Source organism: Passer domesticus, chromosome 1 (assembly GCF_036417665.1).
Source record: "Passer domesticus isolate bPasDom1 chromosome 1, bPasDom1.hap1, whole genome shotgun sequence".
Lineage (NCBI taxonomy): Eukaryota > Metazoa > Chordata > Aves > Passeriformes > Passeridae > Passer > Passer domesticus.
Genome location: NC_087474.1, coordinates 118090921 through 118106676, shown reverse-complemented (window position 1 = coordinate 118106676; position 15756 = coordinate 118090921). Strand labels below are relative to the sequence as shown.

The 15756-nt window shown below is 41.5% G+C and overlaps 1 protein-coding gene across 2 annotated transcripts in view; it reads left to right on the top strand.

Moving 5' to 3' along the window:
• Window positions 1-15756, top strand: part of GAREM1 (GRB2 associated regulator of MAPK1 subtype 1) — a 101943-nt gene that overhangs the window by 7173 nt on the left and 79014 nt on the right. Inside the window, exon 1 of one of the 2 annotated variants that reach the window (XM_064385025.1) lies at window positions 10494-10624. The exons of the other annotated variant lie outside the window; for it this stretch is intronic. The gene's annotated coding sequence lies outside the window, so the exon portion shown is untranslated. Of the gene's footprint in view, window positions 1-10493; window positions 10625-15756 lie in introns of those variants that run through there. 2 annotated transcript variants of the gene reach the window in all.

Below are 15756 nucleotides of genomic sequence, written 5' to 3'. Positions count from 1 at the left end.
CTGTGTCTCACTATCTCCTGTACCCCTGCTATGTAATGTATTGCCCTGCCAGGCTTGGTGCTGCATGCTGGTGGGGGGAGAAGGGTCTTCCTGGGGCTGGGGAGGCTGTGGAGTCCAGTCTCCTCATCCTTCAAGCTGCCTGTTATGTGGAGGGAGATGCTCCTGAGACTGCAAGGTGCACACTGAGTGGATCAAGCCATGATGAAGACGTGAAATGCCAAGCAATAGCTGCCAGAGCTGTGTGTTTGGGGATGTAGGGAGCCCTGTACCAGGGATTGCAGCATCTGCACACCCAGACAAGAGCTGATGGGCTCTCAGCAGAGGAGTGGATGGTGATTTTCCCCGGAAAAGCAGCAAATTTTGTTGCTGTGGAGAAGGTCACTTGAAGCTTCCTGAAAGTGCAAATATTTCAAGTAATTTTGAATTTGTTGAAAGTGTCCTTTTTGGTTTTGGGGTTTTTCTTTCAGGATATTATAATCTTGTAGTCACAGAGAACTTGGATATGTGTGGATTTCCTTGTTCTGTGAGAATGTCCCTGGGCTTCTAAGAGAACCAAGAATAACGATTTAAACATGGTTTCAGAGACTGGAAGATGCCCAAGATCTAAACCTGATGAAGTTGATACTGGAGTTGCTTCATACCAGGGCTGAACCCTAGTGACTCAAATGTTATATAAAACACAACATGCTGCAATTCTGTTTGTGAAATGAGCAGGGAAAACATTGTGGTGGCGACAAGGAAGTTGGGGCATTTCTCCTTACAGTCAGAACTGGGGGAGTGGGAAGAAAAGCTGAGTAAAGAAGTAGAAACCTCTTTTGATGGGCCATTTTGTGCCATGTGCTGCTTTGCTTTCTGTCTTGGTGCCCTCATGGCAAAACCTCTGCCTGGCATGGGTGAGGATGTGGCTCCATGGGTGACAGGTTTTCAGGGGCAAGCTGGGGGACTGCAGCCACTGTTTAGGGGAACACCAGCTGCTGGCTGGGATACAGTGTGGGGGTGTGCATCCTCCAAAGGCAATGTGCTGGACTAGAGGCTGTGTGGGGACACTGTTCTGCTGTGCAAGGAGGATGTGGGCTAGTTGCACAGAGATTAACCACCCTGAATAGAGTGCATAAGCCTTCACTCTGTGCTGAAGGGACAGGCTGTGTGCCCAAGGCTGACCCAAGGGCACAAGTGGAGGAAGGTCCCTGCATGCAATATAAGCAGTCATTTCAGAGCTTCCCCCGACTCGGTGTTGCACTGCCAGGGCTGCTGCTCAGCACTGCATGAGCTAGGCAGCCAGACTGAAGCAGAGCATGTTTGCCTTGCAGCTGGGTTTGTAAAAGATATGCAGTCTAAATACTCGTTACTAACTTCCAGGAGCTATTTCCAAGTAGTCCACAAATGCTTGGATACCCCCTCTCCTGTGTTTGTTTTTCAGTTTGCAGCTTTTCTGTTGTTGTGGTTCCAACTGGCAGTTTTGCTTATTTGCCCCACTGAAAGCTATTCTTGTTTCTTCCTGGCACCTCACCATTTTGAAGATGAAGGCGGGAAGATTGGGGTGGGAAAATGAAGGAAACTGTTTTTTTAAGGAGGAGGAGGAAAACGGCATTTGTGCACAGATCTCTTCTTGTTCAACTTTCCTGTTGCATCTTTCAGCGTGTCCCTTTAGACCATAGTGGGTTCAAGGAACTCTTGGCTCCAATCTGTGCCATTTGTTCCATGCCCTGTCCTGCACTTGTGGGCTTCCAGGAGGTGTTGCAAGGTTATCTGCAAGGTTGCTTGTCAGGTAAAACTCACAGCACTGTCCAGCAGAATGGAGCAGTGCAAGGAGCTGCTTCTCGTATCCTTTCTTGTCTTCACATAGGATAGTCCTTCCTTTTCACTCTTTCCATCTGTTGTGCTGTCTTCTTCCAGCACCTGTGCAAACTCTGCTTCTCCATACCCTCATCTTTTTGCTCTGCCCTCTTCTTTTTCCCTCAGCATGGACAGTCTTTGTTGGACCAGAGAGCAGTGTGGTGTTTTTGTGTGTGTGTTCCAGGAGGGATAGCTGCCTATGTGCTACCAGACGTGGGAAAGCAAGCAAGCAAAGTAATTTTAGGCATTTCTAGAGACTTCAGTGTTTCTGGTCACTGGGGGCAGAAGCTGGGATTGCAACTCATTGCTGTTAAAAGGAGTTGCAATTCCTTCCCTGCTGGAGAGGGGTGGCTGCTATCAGTGCTGAAAACGTGGGATCTCCTCTGTGGAGTCCTCCACTGTGCTGCTGACATGATGTTTTGTTTCGCTTTGGTGAAGGGAGCTTTGCTGGCAGGACTCAAATGTGAATTGATAGGCTTTGCATGTAATGCTTCCTTTTCTTAGCCTACAATGATGGCTGGCTTGACCTAGAGAATAAGAGTGGGCATGCTGAGTATTTGCAAGAATAGTAGTAATCCTTGTCAATTTGTGATATGATGTGATGATCCAAAAGGAGAATCTTAGGTGTGTATCCTTGCTGAAAGACTGTTTTCCAAAGCACTTAATTATATTTCTGCTTCTTTCTTAAGAATTTTTATTAAGGCTTCTATGTATTCAAAGGACAAACTGCCCTGTTTCCTCTTTGAAGGGGCCACAGGCACACACATAGAGTTAAATCTGAGATCTTACCCGAGTTACACTCACATCATTTCATTATGGTCAGACGTCTTTTTTTTTTCCTGTCTTAATCTTTGAATGTAAAGCAGAAAACTCGTAGCAGGAAAATATAAAAAGCATCTGCACTTCTGTGACTCGGAGAGGTGAGAGGGCTCAAAATACAAAGTGTAGTAACACACACGTGTTGCGGCAGCCCCTGGACCCAGGATGTGTCTGCAGACCAGCAACAAAACTGTGACAGCACTGCAGCCAAATGTAGGGCGAGCTGGAGGAGAAGAATTTTCTGTTGCATGTCTTATGGGTTGCAATGTCAAATATCATTTGGATTCCTGTCAATATATAACAAAATATCCTAAGACCAAATTGCCTGCGGGCAAAGATAAATGTGCCCTCAAGGGGAGAGTGAGGCATGATGGGCTTTTTTTATTCACTTTGTGTTCTGCATGCTGCTTGCTAAAAGTAAAAGCTTTCCTTTCCACAGGAGGGTGGGTTGTTTTTTGAGGTTTTTTTGGTGTGTGCCTTCTTAAGGTGATAGAAATATTATCAAAGAGCTGTTAAGAGCTGTTATTCATTCTTCCCTTAGGTTTTATTAAAAGCAAAATCCATTCTTCTTATACTTTATAGCAGTAATATAGATTTCTCTGAAACAATGGAAATAAACTGCCTTCAGGATTAAGACTGTTCTTGATCAGAAAAGGTGTAGGGCTGTTTTAAATGTGTTCCTCCTGTTAGTATTCCTGTATTACTCAGATACTGTTCCAGGATGTAAGCAGACCAAAGAGGTGCCTAATTAGAATTGAACATCCATACTTCTCTCCCTGTATGCAGTCAGCCCACGTTTGAAGAGGCATTACCTGCCTGTTAGTGATACTTGAATTTTTCCAGGTTGAGCTGAAGGGTTATGGTGGATGTAGCTCAAATGCAGAGGCAATGGCAGCTCCAACAATCAGGTGCTGTGTGTGCACAACCCATTAGTGCCTGCTCGGACTGTGAGGGCACAGGGAGGTGGGCCAGGCCACTGGGCAAGCAGCCAGGTGGCGGCCCCACTTCAGAGCAGAGCTGAACTTTTGTTCACTTCCAGCTGTTTTTATTTCATCCTTAAACCCAGGCTGCAAGAAAGATGAGAGACAAATTAAATTGTAATGATGAGTTCTCTAAAAGCCAAAGAAAACTATGCTTGAGCAGCTCCTGCATTTGGGCTACTTATTTTTAATTGGGAGCTTGTCCAAGATGTCCTAAGTTCAAGCAGGGATCACTGCTGTGCAACACAAAGTGCCATAGTGTCCCTTTAGGACTTGGGATAGATAATGAGAGGATAGAGCATGTTTACTTGGATGCTATTTTAAAATATCATCTAATTATAAATAACTGTCAATGAGAGCTCCCCAGCTCTCATGCTGTGCCCAGGAAAAGTCTGAATGAATAGACTGTTTCTCTGTCTGCCAGGGCAATCTGGATTCAAATTCTAGCTCTTAAATCCATGAAGTTGGTAGGGTTAACATTTTCTTCATCGGCATCCCAACTCTGGGGAGCTTTACCCAGCCTTTCCTGACCTCACTGCTCAAGATCTGTGCAGCAGCAAAGGTGTGCAGCTGCCTCTGGCTTGATCAGCTGAAGCAACCACTCTGTATCTGTGCTTGGACGTAAATAGGAAGTCAGTGACAGTGTGTTAAGTGCAATGCTAAATGCTCCCACCTCTTAAGTATTAAGCTTCTCCAGCTGGGCACCTGATGCTAAACAGGCACTTGGAAGTGTGTCCTCCAGTGGACCTCACAGTATTTATAGACACATCTGAGCAGGAGCTCTCTAGAATGAGGAATGCCTGACTCTAGTGAAAGAGAACCTCAGTTTCTCTGAATGAAGTATTTAAAGGAGCTTATTTGTATGGCAGCAAACTGCTCAGAGGTCTCATTACTGCTGTGTTTTTCTTTTGGTCAGGTAGAGCTGTTGTTCTCTTTACCTCTCAGACTGCTTTTGACAGCTGCTCTTTGCATTCTTAATTTCCAGGCCTGGTGCTTTCATTGCAAAGGGCAGATAAAATATTTTAACTTTTTTGCCCCTTCGACTTTGGCCATGAGAATTCAAAATGGAAAATCAATGACATATGGGATCAACACAATTCCTTTCTCTCACTCCCTATGGTAACAATAAACTAGGCTGGAACCTCTCTTGCATGCAGTGAAAAGTTATTTCGCTTTCTCTTCAGTATTTCTGACCTGTGACCATTTTAAGTGCAGTTAAACTTGTCATTCCTTGCTGTTTTTCTTAGCACTTCAGATTTGTGGTCTTAGGTGACTTCAAAACCAGAGAGCTCTCTTCTGTAAGAATCTCATTTTTTTAAGGAATTGAGTGGTTGTATGATTTATTTCCCTTCCTTTTTTTTTACAATGACAAATAGTTGCCACTAATAGTTGGCAGACATTCAACATGTTGCAGAGTATCAGAATAGTTTAAAGAATTGCTGATATTTTCTAGGCTGTTGTAAGTAACCATGGTGTTTGACTGTTTTGTTTGATCAGTCATAGAATTAAATCTGTCATGAGGTTACAGCAAATCTGCAGTTACATCTGATGATGCTCAGTATTAATAAGAAGAGTAATTATGGTAGCAATAGAAAGTTACTCTGTTTTGGAATGTGAATGTTAAGATGTTGTTGTACTGAGTGGTTTTTTCCCCCTGTGTGGGAGTGAAGAGCAGTCTGTGTTGAAAGATGTGTTTTGGCTTGTTTGACTTGAATTCATAAAAAGTAAGGTTTCTCATTCTGGGATGTTAGTTCTGAAGGCTTGAAATAAACACAAACAAAGCTCAATGAAGTCTGTGTTGTTACTACTCTTTTTTTTTCTCACTAGTTTTCTTACGAACACAAAGAAAGCAAGATGTCAAGGTTCAAACTGTGAGATTGCTGAAGTCAGCAGAGAGTTTACCATCAGTGGCGGTGGCACCAAAATTCCAGTTACTGCTTATTTAAAATATTTGTCCTTCTCTTCCCTGCAGTAGGTCAAACAGGTTTTTTTAAGACTCACTGAGATGCTGTGTCTGTATATTTGCAGCTAGGGAAAAGCTTGCCTTGGAACAAACTGGATTTTTCAGTGGATTAATCTGTCCCATAGCTTTGTAATGAGATTATGGTTTATGCTGATTTGTTGCAACAGTACTGGTATATCCAGTCATTCCAATAGCAAAATTCTAATCCTAGAGAAATAAATCTGTCTTCTTGCTGGCAGGCATAAAAAGAATAGGTGGTTGGGAGTCTCTGCTGTCTTGTTAGGTATTAGTGGGTGATAGCTTAAGTTCAGCATCAGTTGGATTGAAGCAATTTGATTTTATCAGGCTTTTGCAGAGGAATTGGAAATTGCAGAAATAAAGCCTTATCTCTTTTCTCTTGATTGTGAAATATTTAATGGTTGCCCAGAGCAAAGTCTGATCACAGTACTGTGAGGCTGAAGGATTACATCAATGCACAAAGTACCCCAGGTAGTAATACAAGGCACTCTGAGGGTGATGCTGTCCTTGCTCCTTCCTTGCTGAGCAGGTGGGGTCAGTGAAGCAAGCTGGATTCCCTGTTCAGACAACTGAAAATTATTGCAGTGCAGCCAACAGCAGTTGTGTTTCAGCCAAGGTGTACTGGTGGCAAGAGGCTTCATCTGGGACAAACTATTTCTTGGGTAGATGCATCTTGCCCAGCTCTCCCTGAAGCTGCAGGAAGATTCAGTGTCCCTTGCTCCACCATCCAAGGTGGAGACAAGTGTAATTGCTGGTGGCAGACCTTGCTGCAGATGAGCAGCTTTTGGGCAGCACTGGATGAGGTTGGAGAAGTCTCATGGACATTTCCTACATTGTCTCAGCAGTGAATAAATGAAGAGATGATGGGAAATTGTTGTTGAGTTTGTGAGGCACAACCTGAGCTGCCTTTGATGCCTAGCTCTCAAATAAAAATATTTTAAAAACCTCTTTTTTTAGACTCTTTTGTAATTAAAAAGCAACTCAACACCAGTAGGTTGAGTCTTAATCTGACAGCACAGAAGAATTTCGACTAATTTTGCTTGATCTTCCATGCTTACAACTTTTCCCCATTTCTTGTTTTTGGCAAAAGAAGGAAGAATATAAGTAATCATAAAATCAAATTAATGAATCCTTATGCTGTCAAAGGAAACTTTTCACCCACTGGAAGACATAAAGTTTGTGCTGTTGATGGAAGGTCAAGTCAGTATTACTTGGGTTTATTTTTTTTGGAGAGAGGAGTGTTAAGTTGCAGTTTGAATCATGACAGAAATGCTTGTTGATCCAGATAATGGGAAGCAGCACAAATGAATGTGCTGCAGGAATGGAAGTGTTAAATGGAAGCACATATTGAAAATTACTTGGGAATTTGTTTGAGACAAAAAAGGGAAACTGAAAAGTGAGGCTGATTATCAGTAGCCCTAGATATAACTGGAATATTTTTCTAGATCTTTGTGTTGAAAGCTCAAAAGATTGTGTAGCTGGGTGCAGAGCCTTCTGTTTTCATCTTTTCCACTATGCTCAGACATGGAAAGTCAGTTGAGACCACTGTCAGGCTTGCCTAATGAATCTGCCCACTTTAAATTAAAAATTTAGTACACTACATTATATAGCCCTGAGATGTTTAAATTTTAATGTGGTTTATTTTGGTTGGGTTGTTGTTGTTTTTTTTTTTTTTTTTCATCTTACTTCTAGAAACTACAATATTTGCTCCTAGAAATTATAATGTTTACCCTTTTAACTTACTGGCAGTCTGTATTTAGACTTTGCATGATATACTCCCACGCAAGTTGCTATGCTTTCTTTTAAACAAGGAAGTTTCTCTGATCAGCTTGATTTTAATTTTTTAATCAACCTTTTTTTGTATCTGTATGAAATCAGACTGATAACATGTGGCTTTCAGAGGTTTTTCTTCAGTAATAGTAGTGTTTTCTCCAATTGCATTCTATTTCTACTTCTCTGCAATTAGGCATTTAATGCTGGAGTAAATCTTTTGAGCATCTATTCAGTCACAGTGACATAAAAAAAATTCAATTTTTATAGGTCTAATGTTGCTACAAGTGGGCTTCATCATGTAGCAAAATATTTCTGGGATTTTTTTCCCCTTCCTTTAAGGAACTTTACAAGGATGCGAATTTTTTCCCTATAGATCTCCTTTGCTACTTCAGACTGAAAAATTCAGATGCTCTTCTCTACCTAATGAACTTTTTCTGCTGACCTACATCACAGACCAGTACTTTTGCCAAAGAAATAGCACTGACAGGCTGAACAGCTCAATGGAGATTTGACTCAGTAACGGAGGACAGTGCCAAAGCTTAAGCAAGCAAACCACCCTAATTTAATATTTATTAGTCTTTGACATTCATTGAGGTGCATCTCCATAGATAAAACACCCAGCAGATAGTCTGCAGTATGATGCAGTGTGCAGAAAACAAAAGGTTTGACTTTCTCCCTCCACCCTCCCTCAGAGTTCAGATGGAGTTCTCATTAGGAGAGGTGGCACAGCCTGCTAAATAATAACAAAATAATTTGTCCTAATTTAAATATTCTGACTTAGCAAAAACTTTTTGTTTCTTCACCCAAAACCTAAATCCCAAACTCCTCATTATACAAGAAGAAAGCTCTAAGTATCAATGAAATGATCTGTAGAAGAGGCAGCAGTTTGTGCCAGTGAAATGCTGTAGCAGTAATACAGCTGAGTGCTAGAGGTGGTGAAGGATCATGTGTTGACAGCACTCTGCAGGTCAGATGGAAGCTGTCCCGTGCACTGTTTCAGGGAACTTGGAGTTCTCTTTCAATAGCTTGTTGCCCGTGCTAACAATCTGAGGCATTTTTGTGTATGTTTTTTCAGAGAACTTGTATTCTTAATACCATGAAAGCAACAAACTCAGTGCAGTGCTGCTTGAATGCTACTGGTGCTTCTGTGTGTTCCTGAATCAAATGAGTACAAATTCAAATCAACAGTGAATGCTCTTTGTGATACAGCCTGGTGTACATATTTTTGTTTTGGCTTACTTGGTTTGTGTGGGACAAGAAGTTGCCATCTGCTGGTTTTTTTTGTGGATATTATGCCTTGTTTTTTGTTGTGTTGTATTTTAAGAGATCAGAAGCCCAAACAAACAACTGACTAAACAAGAACTGAAGTGCTGAGACCTCTTTGAAGATCATGTAAAGAATTAGCCCACCAGTGAGAGGAAACAAAGGCTCAGATAAGAATGGCTCTTGAGTTATGATTGATCTTTTCTTTCTTATTTTATTTTTTTTTTAAGGCAAAAAAAATGTTGTGGTACCCAGCCTTGTTTTAACACCTGGTGGTACTGCAAAGCATACCTTGGAAAGGCTTGCAGGTACCTGTGGTGCTCCCAGACCCTCATTGCCAAGGAGACTGAAGTGTGGGTGATGCCTGCAGTTCACAGTTGCCCACAGGTGTTGGGTGTTTCTGACCTGTGTGTGGTCTCTTCAGGTGTGCTGTCTCATCAGTGCTCAGCCCTGAGCTTTCAGATGGGGTCTCCCCAAGCTTTTGTGCTGAGAGGAGGCCTTGGCTTCATCTTTTACCTTCTGTGGATCTCCCAATAAGATGAAAAGAAATTGAATTAATCTTAAGGTGTTACCTTGTGTAGGAGCTGTGTGACTAGCTGTGTCTGTTGAAACACAAATTTGTTGTTCCAGAAACAAGACAGCTTTTATTAGTTTGCTAGTGCCAGATTTTGTAGGTTCCTTCTTCTGCCATGAAAAAGCAGCACTGGCATTTATATTTGTGCTAGCAGTGTGACCTCCCTCTGACCCAAAACATCTCTTTGCACAGAGCCATGCAAGTCTGTAATTCTTTTTCTTTTTCTTTTTCTTTTTCTTTTTCTTTTTCTTTTTCTTTTTCTTTTTCTTTTTCTTTTTCTTTTTCTTTTTCTTTTTCTTTTTCTTTTTCTTTTTCCGTGACAAGAGATAGATTATAACTTCATTTCATACTGTGTGGGGCTCTCCTTTTGTTTTCATGATGGGATAGGATAATGTTAAGGTTTATCTTAATGCATGGCTTGTTTGGCCCTCAGCTAAGGAAAGTCCAGGGAAGCTGCATGCCCGGTGAAGCAGATAGTGTGTTAGTAGTCTCTTCAGTGCAATGGGAGTATGATGAATAAGTGAGAACCTCACTTCTTTCTTTTTTCTGCCTTCTGATAATTTTGCTTTGTCTTAGTTTTCAGTTGTTGTCAGATAGACCTCCTTCCCTTGTAACACTAGCCACATGCTGATAGTTCTGCCTAATTATTTCACAGCATAGGTGCTTACCTGACCAGCCAGCCACCTCTTTTTCCAGTTAACACGCATTCCTAGCAAATACTAGTGCAAACTCAAGGGGGAATAAGGTTGATGTTATTCTTTTGTTTGGTTGGTAGCTACCTGGCTAAGCACCCAGTCATGTTTTTTAATATTGCTGAGATTTTTCTATGTAATGATATGTAATGTGATTATGGAACATTAGATGGAATAATTAAACTCACCACCTACTCAACTGACCAAGACAGTCCGGGTGATGCACTTAATTGTACAGCATCTGTTACCTTGCATGCAGATGGTGTTCAGGCTTAATGAAAACACATGGCCCTAAGTCTTGCTGAGTTTTCCCTGGGGTTTTCACAGGCATCTTTTTCATCAGTTATTTCACAAAAGCCATCTTAAGTTTCTTGTGAGCTCCTGGTTCTTTTCTGTAAGCCTTTTCATTCCAGAAAGAGCAAGTTCAGCCTGCTTGAGCTGATGTGCAAGGGACAGCACTAAGCTCACTTTGCAGTCTTCTGTGATGAACGAGATGAGTGGAATGTGTCCATAACCGTCTTCCTGGCAGGAGGAAATGGTATCTAGCTCATCTGGTGTTTGTAAATGGAATCTCTTGCGTTACTGGAACCCTGCATGCGACGGCTTCTCTTTCTCTGAATTACCTTGATACCTACTATTTTAATGTCTCCAGACGCAAAGCTTGTGCTTGAAGGCAGTGATGCAAACTCTTAGCCACAATGACAAAGTATGTGGCATTATAAAGCATTTATATTCCTGTACATCACTGCCTATTTTTAGCTGTGTAGTTTCTGTGAGTGAGTAAGTGAGTCATATTGGCCTGAACATTTTGCAGTGACTTGAATGTTAGTTTTTCCAATATTAGGAGGAGAACCGTACAAGTTTTGTTGTTGGTTTGTTGGTTGGTTCTTTTCATTTGTTTAATGAATTTTCTTTAGGGGTTGGTGTTGAAAAGTCATTGTTGTCTTTGGCAAGCAGAGTACTTGGGACCTGTGAGTTTTCTTTTGTGGACTGTAATGGGACATTAGGAAAAGGCTCTTCTCTTAGAGGGTGGTCAGTCACTGGAACAGGCTTTCCATGGAAGTGGTCAGGGCACCAAACCTGTCAGAGTTCAAGGAGCATCTTGATGATACTTGCCCATATTTAGGCAGTCCTGTGAGGAATGAGCAGTTGGGCTTGATGATCCGATCCTTAAAGGTCCCTTGAGATATTCTGTGATCCAGGAGGAAGCAAAGAGGAGGCAGGAGTGCTCAGACCCTTCAAAACTGAAGTGGTCTTCAGTTATTCTCTTGAGGCTTTGGGGGAATTCATAGACATTTTGAAATTGTGAAATGCTAAACTAAATAAAAATGAGAGTGTCTTTAGAAAGTAGGCAGTGGCAATGACTTGCAGAAATGGCTCTTTTCAAAAGAAATTATTTTGTTTCTGTGCTGCAGCATAGACATATATAAACTCAGTCCCTGCATATAATTAACTTTCTGTTTTGAGAACCAGGTTCTCAAAAAGTACAGGTGAAGACATAATTTCATCTCTGAATTTGTAGATGAAGGTATCCTGTTCCTCCTTCATCAGTCTTGCTACAGTTGTTAGCTGTTAAATTGAAATTGGAATGTTTACAATGACAGAGTCAAGATTTGCCAGATGTAGATGATCCAGTTTTGGAACTGGAAAGAATTATTAAAGTAGTATTGGTATTTAATAAGCATGGGACTCTTGATTAAGTAATTACCTTTTTTTGTAATGACTGTATCAACATGTGAATGATTTTCCTTTCATGATCAGTGTTTCCCCTGCAACTACCCTTCAACAAGCATGGTGCTGGCAATATTAGAGGGTTTTAGGAATTGTACAGAAATGGGTCATGCAATTGAAAAATTATAGTGAATCTTATTTGCAATGAACACCTGAAGACTTATTGCTGATTTAGTGGTGCTAAGTGAAGTACCCAAATACTGATTGTGGTCAGAGTGCTTGTGGGGATCAGCTTGTGCTGGAACATACTGGCTAAGTTTTCAGTTTAGAGGTGTGAGGCTTTTAATCTCAGGCAAGGATGGGTGTTTACACTTGATTTAGGGTTTAGGATCTGCTAGCAAATCATGGGTGTCTTAGACATTATTATGAATAAACTTGACTCATATTTTGGAAGGAGGTAGGCAACTTGGGGAAAGGTGGGGAATTGCATGTGGTTGTTCATTGCTTCTCTTGACTTTTATTTGGGGGAGTAAAAGACCAGCACAAGTATTTGCCTGTAGAATCTTTGTAGTGGTTTAATTATATTGCAGGCATGTGGGGCAGGGAGGAGAGGGTGAAAAGATAGAGCAGCTAACCCACGCTGGATCATAAGAGACAAAACAGTTACTAAAGATGAGTGGCCTGTGTTCTCTGTTTTCTCGTGTGTCTTATTTTTATGTAAGCAGCAGCCTAGGAGTGTGTTGCATAGGTGAGAACCGAGTTGCGTATCTGGTGAATGTGAGGGCTGCTGAGTTCTCTCCCACACAGCTAAAATGTGATTAATGAAAGGCTTGCATAACTTACACCACTGTGGTGGGGGGAAATCAGATGGAGTGTGTGTGGCTGTTTTGCAAGGCTGAGAAAAGTGTAAAGGGTAACTGACCCTGGACTGGGTCGAGCTGGGACAGCAGTCTTGTAGCAAGGGTCAGAGGGGTCTCCAGCCTGGAAAGTCCTCCCCTCCAGGAAGAAAGCACTTTAAAATCAGTGAGCAAGTCTTATGGGGGAGACAGAGTAGAAGAAAAGGGAAGAAAGAAGCGAGTTGCTTTGTTGTCCTCAGTCACATTTTCCTTGCATAGCTTGGAGACTGTGATTAGCCTGGTGTTTTTGAGAGTCCTTTAATCCCTTGGTGACAAGGAGCCTCTTCCTATAAAGCAAACCCCGGGAATCTGTCTCACCAATGGTTAGGAAAGATCAGGGCTTGGTAAGGACCTGCCCTTTGTTAAGGAGCCAAGGGGAGTGTCAACTCCTTGTCACATCTGCTTCACCTTGTCTCCTTTAGTCTCCTGTGGCAAAGCACGGAATTCATTTCCGATGTAATCGGTTGCAGCTAATAATTGGTGTAATGAGAATTGTGGTTTCCAAGGTTCTGTTTAAAAAAATACAGCTACTTCCAGCTGCAGACTCAGTGACGTAGTCACTCTTGGGCCTGCCTTACTAATCTCTTTTTACACTCACCTGTCCCACCCAGTTTTAGTGGAGCAACCACTTAAACAGATCACAGCATGTGAGCCATGGCTGGAAGCACCTTTTCATAATGGGTGTCTTTATTTTCCTGAGAATATCTTCCTCAGATTGTTCAAGGGTGACCCATACTGTAATTATTTCCCTGCAATTCTGGATGTAGAGTCCAGCCTCCCTTTAGGTAATATTCTGAAATTATACCTACAGATTGTAAGGTGGAGAAAATGTATACCAGAGATGGTTTGTGTTGTATTGCAAATTTGTTGACCACTGTCAGTGAAACTAGTAAAATACTAGGTCTTCCCTTAGGTATCACAGGTTGGATTTTGTTGTGGGACAGAGTTGTCCCACTTGTTGCCACAGATTATAGGAAGCATGAGTCTAACTCTCAAAACTGAAAGATGAGTTTCAAATAACACCATTTAGTATTAGTATTATTATTACTGTTATTGTGCTTTCCCTCAAAATCATAAAGCTTTGCAGCAAGCTGAAGGTAATTCTTATTAGAATTATTATTAGAGGTTGCCCTGTAAGCAGAAAACAGGAGATGTTCAAGGTCTGATAACTAGCTAAAACTTAGCAGATGTGTAATTCCTTCAACAAATTTATCTGAATTTCTTTCAACATATGGATGGGAAAGGGGTCCCCTGGTGCTGCATGGTAATTTTGCCACTCTTCCCTAGGCTTTACAAGATCTTTTATCCCAGTGTGCTGTGGGTGGATTGGTGGTGCTTCCCCGGGATCAGAAGCTGGTGTTAAGCAGCCTGTCTGTCTGGGCTGCCAAGGGATGTGGTCCAAGGAACACCTGGAAGCCAGTTCATGAAATGGCCTGTTTACCTGGAAGCTACTTTCTGTGCTGTGGAAAAGAAGGAAACCTAGAAATGTACTTTCATAGGAGCAAGAATAACTGGTACTAAGGAGCTTTGTATACATTCTGACTTTTTTGTTTCTTCTCCATAACCTCTATATCATAGCAGTTTACCAATGGTCATAAGTTAAAGACGAAATAGGCAAAGCAGGAATGTTTTTAAGGTTTAACAGGCTGTGGAACAGCAGACCCATGGAACTCCATCTATTGGACTCTGCAGGTCTCTCCCTTGTTTAGCCAGATCTGAGTTTCTGGAAGAAACAAGCAGAATCCTGTGGCCAAAGGGTGTCAGAGCAGATGGTTGTAATGGTCACTTCTGATTTAAAATCTCAACAATTCTCACACACACCAGTTGCTCTGTTTAAAATTGTGTAGGAGGGTGCTTTCTGATAGAATGGGAGCATGAAATCAGGCAGGAATGGGCTATGTAGAAGCTGTTGCCTACGGTGGAAGAGTGCCTGTTGTGGGCAGAAAAAAAGCTCAGTGGGAAGTTGCTCTCCTTTGCAGAGATTGAACAGAGGAAATGTCTGTTGCCCCAGGCTGAGGAAATTCTCATTCTTCCACTGAATTTTAGGAATATCAGGACAATGTGGAGAAAATTCAGTTTGTTGTAGTAACTGAAGGTGATGGATTTTGTCCAAACCTGATTCCAGGGCTAAACTATTTGTGCTACTTTTGACTGTAACTGCAAAGAGCTGGTGGGAGAGAAGGAAAATGAAATTTAAAGTTTCATTATTCTTGGACCATGTTTAGTGTCTGCTGAGTGTTCCTGAAAGTCCAAGTGACTGCTTCAAAGACACCTGTAGAAAGGCTGGGGTTTTGTGTGCTTGATGCAGAAGTGTACTGAGCAGGACTGCAGGTGTGTAAGAGCAGTTCTGTGATGATATGCAGAGCAGTTTCCTGCTCTGTGAAATTTTGTTCACATATCATATCATGCTTGAGATGTGTAGCTGGCACTTTAAGTGGTCTGTCTCTTGGAATTGCTGGGAAGCCTAGGAAAGCACTCTAGACCTGATGATGCACTGCAAACTATAGAACAGGGAAGAGTACTCTGCAGAAATGCAAAGTTGTGAGGGGCAAGGGAGGGAGGGAGAACTGGATCTTTGACTGTGTTGGGAATGGATTTGACAGATACCAGAGTACAAGAGTATGAGACACTGCCTTAGAAAGGTGAGCAACTCATTGTCTGGGTAGGCTTCTGGTCGAATTTCAGTCTGAGAGGGGACTTAGATATTTGTGAAATTCTTTTAAAATATTTATTTATTTATTAATTTCTCTTCCTTAAGTGATAGAATTAAGTTTCTAGACATCTGAATGGCTAATTAAGCAGTGGCTTGCAAAGGGACAGAATGACAAAGATGAATTTCTGTATCTGAAAGTGTGATATCCAGTTACTACTATATGGTAGTGTGATGCTTGTCTTTTAAAATATGAAAATGTGTTGGATTTTTTTTCCCTTTATTTAAAAACTAAAGGACCTCTCGAGTATTTGTATCAAGTGAGATAGGCAGACTGAAATAGAAATGGAAAAGGTGTGTCTATGCAGACAGTTGAAAAAGGAGCCCCAGAATCACTACTCAGTAATCTGGATTGCATCTCTGTGATATTGTATGCATGCACTGAGGTATTTTGATCCATGTTTGTTTTCTGGAAGGTAACGTGCAAAAGTGAATTCTGGATAGAGTTGAAATTTATTTAATTGAATTTTTAATTATCAAAAAGTCTGGAAAAAATGAAGACCAATAAGAATAAAATGCTTGTTGTGATGTTTTCCTAATTCATCATGCAGTAAGTGTGGT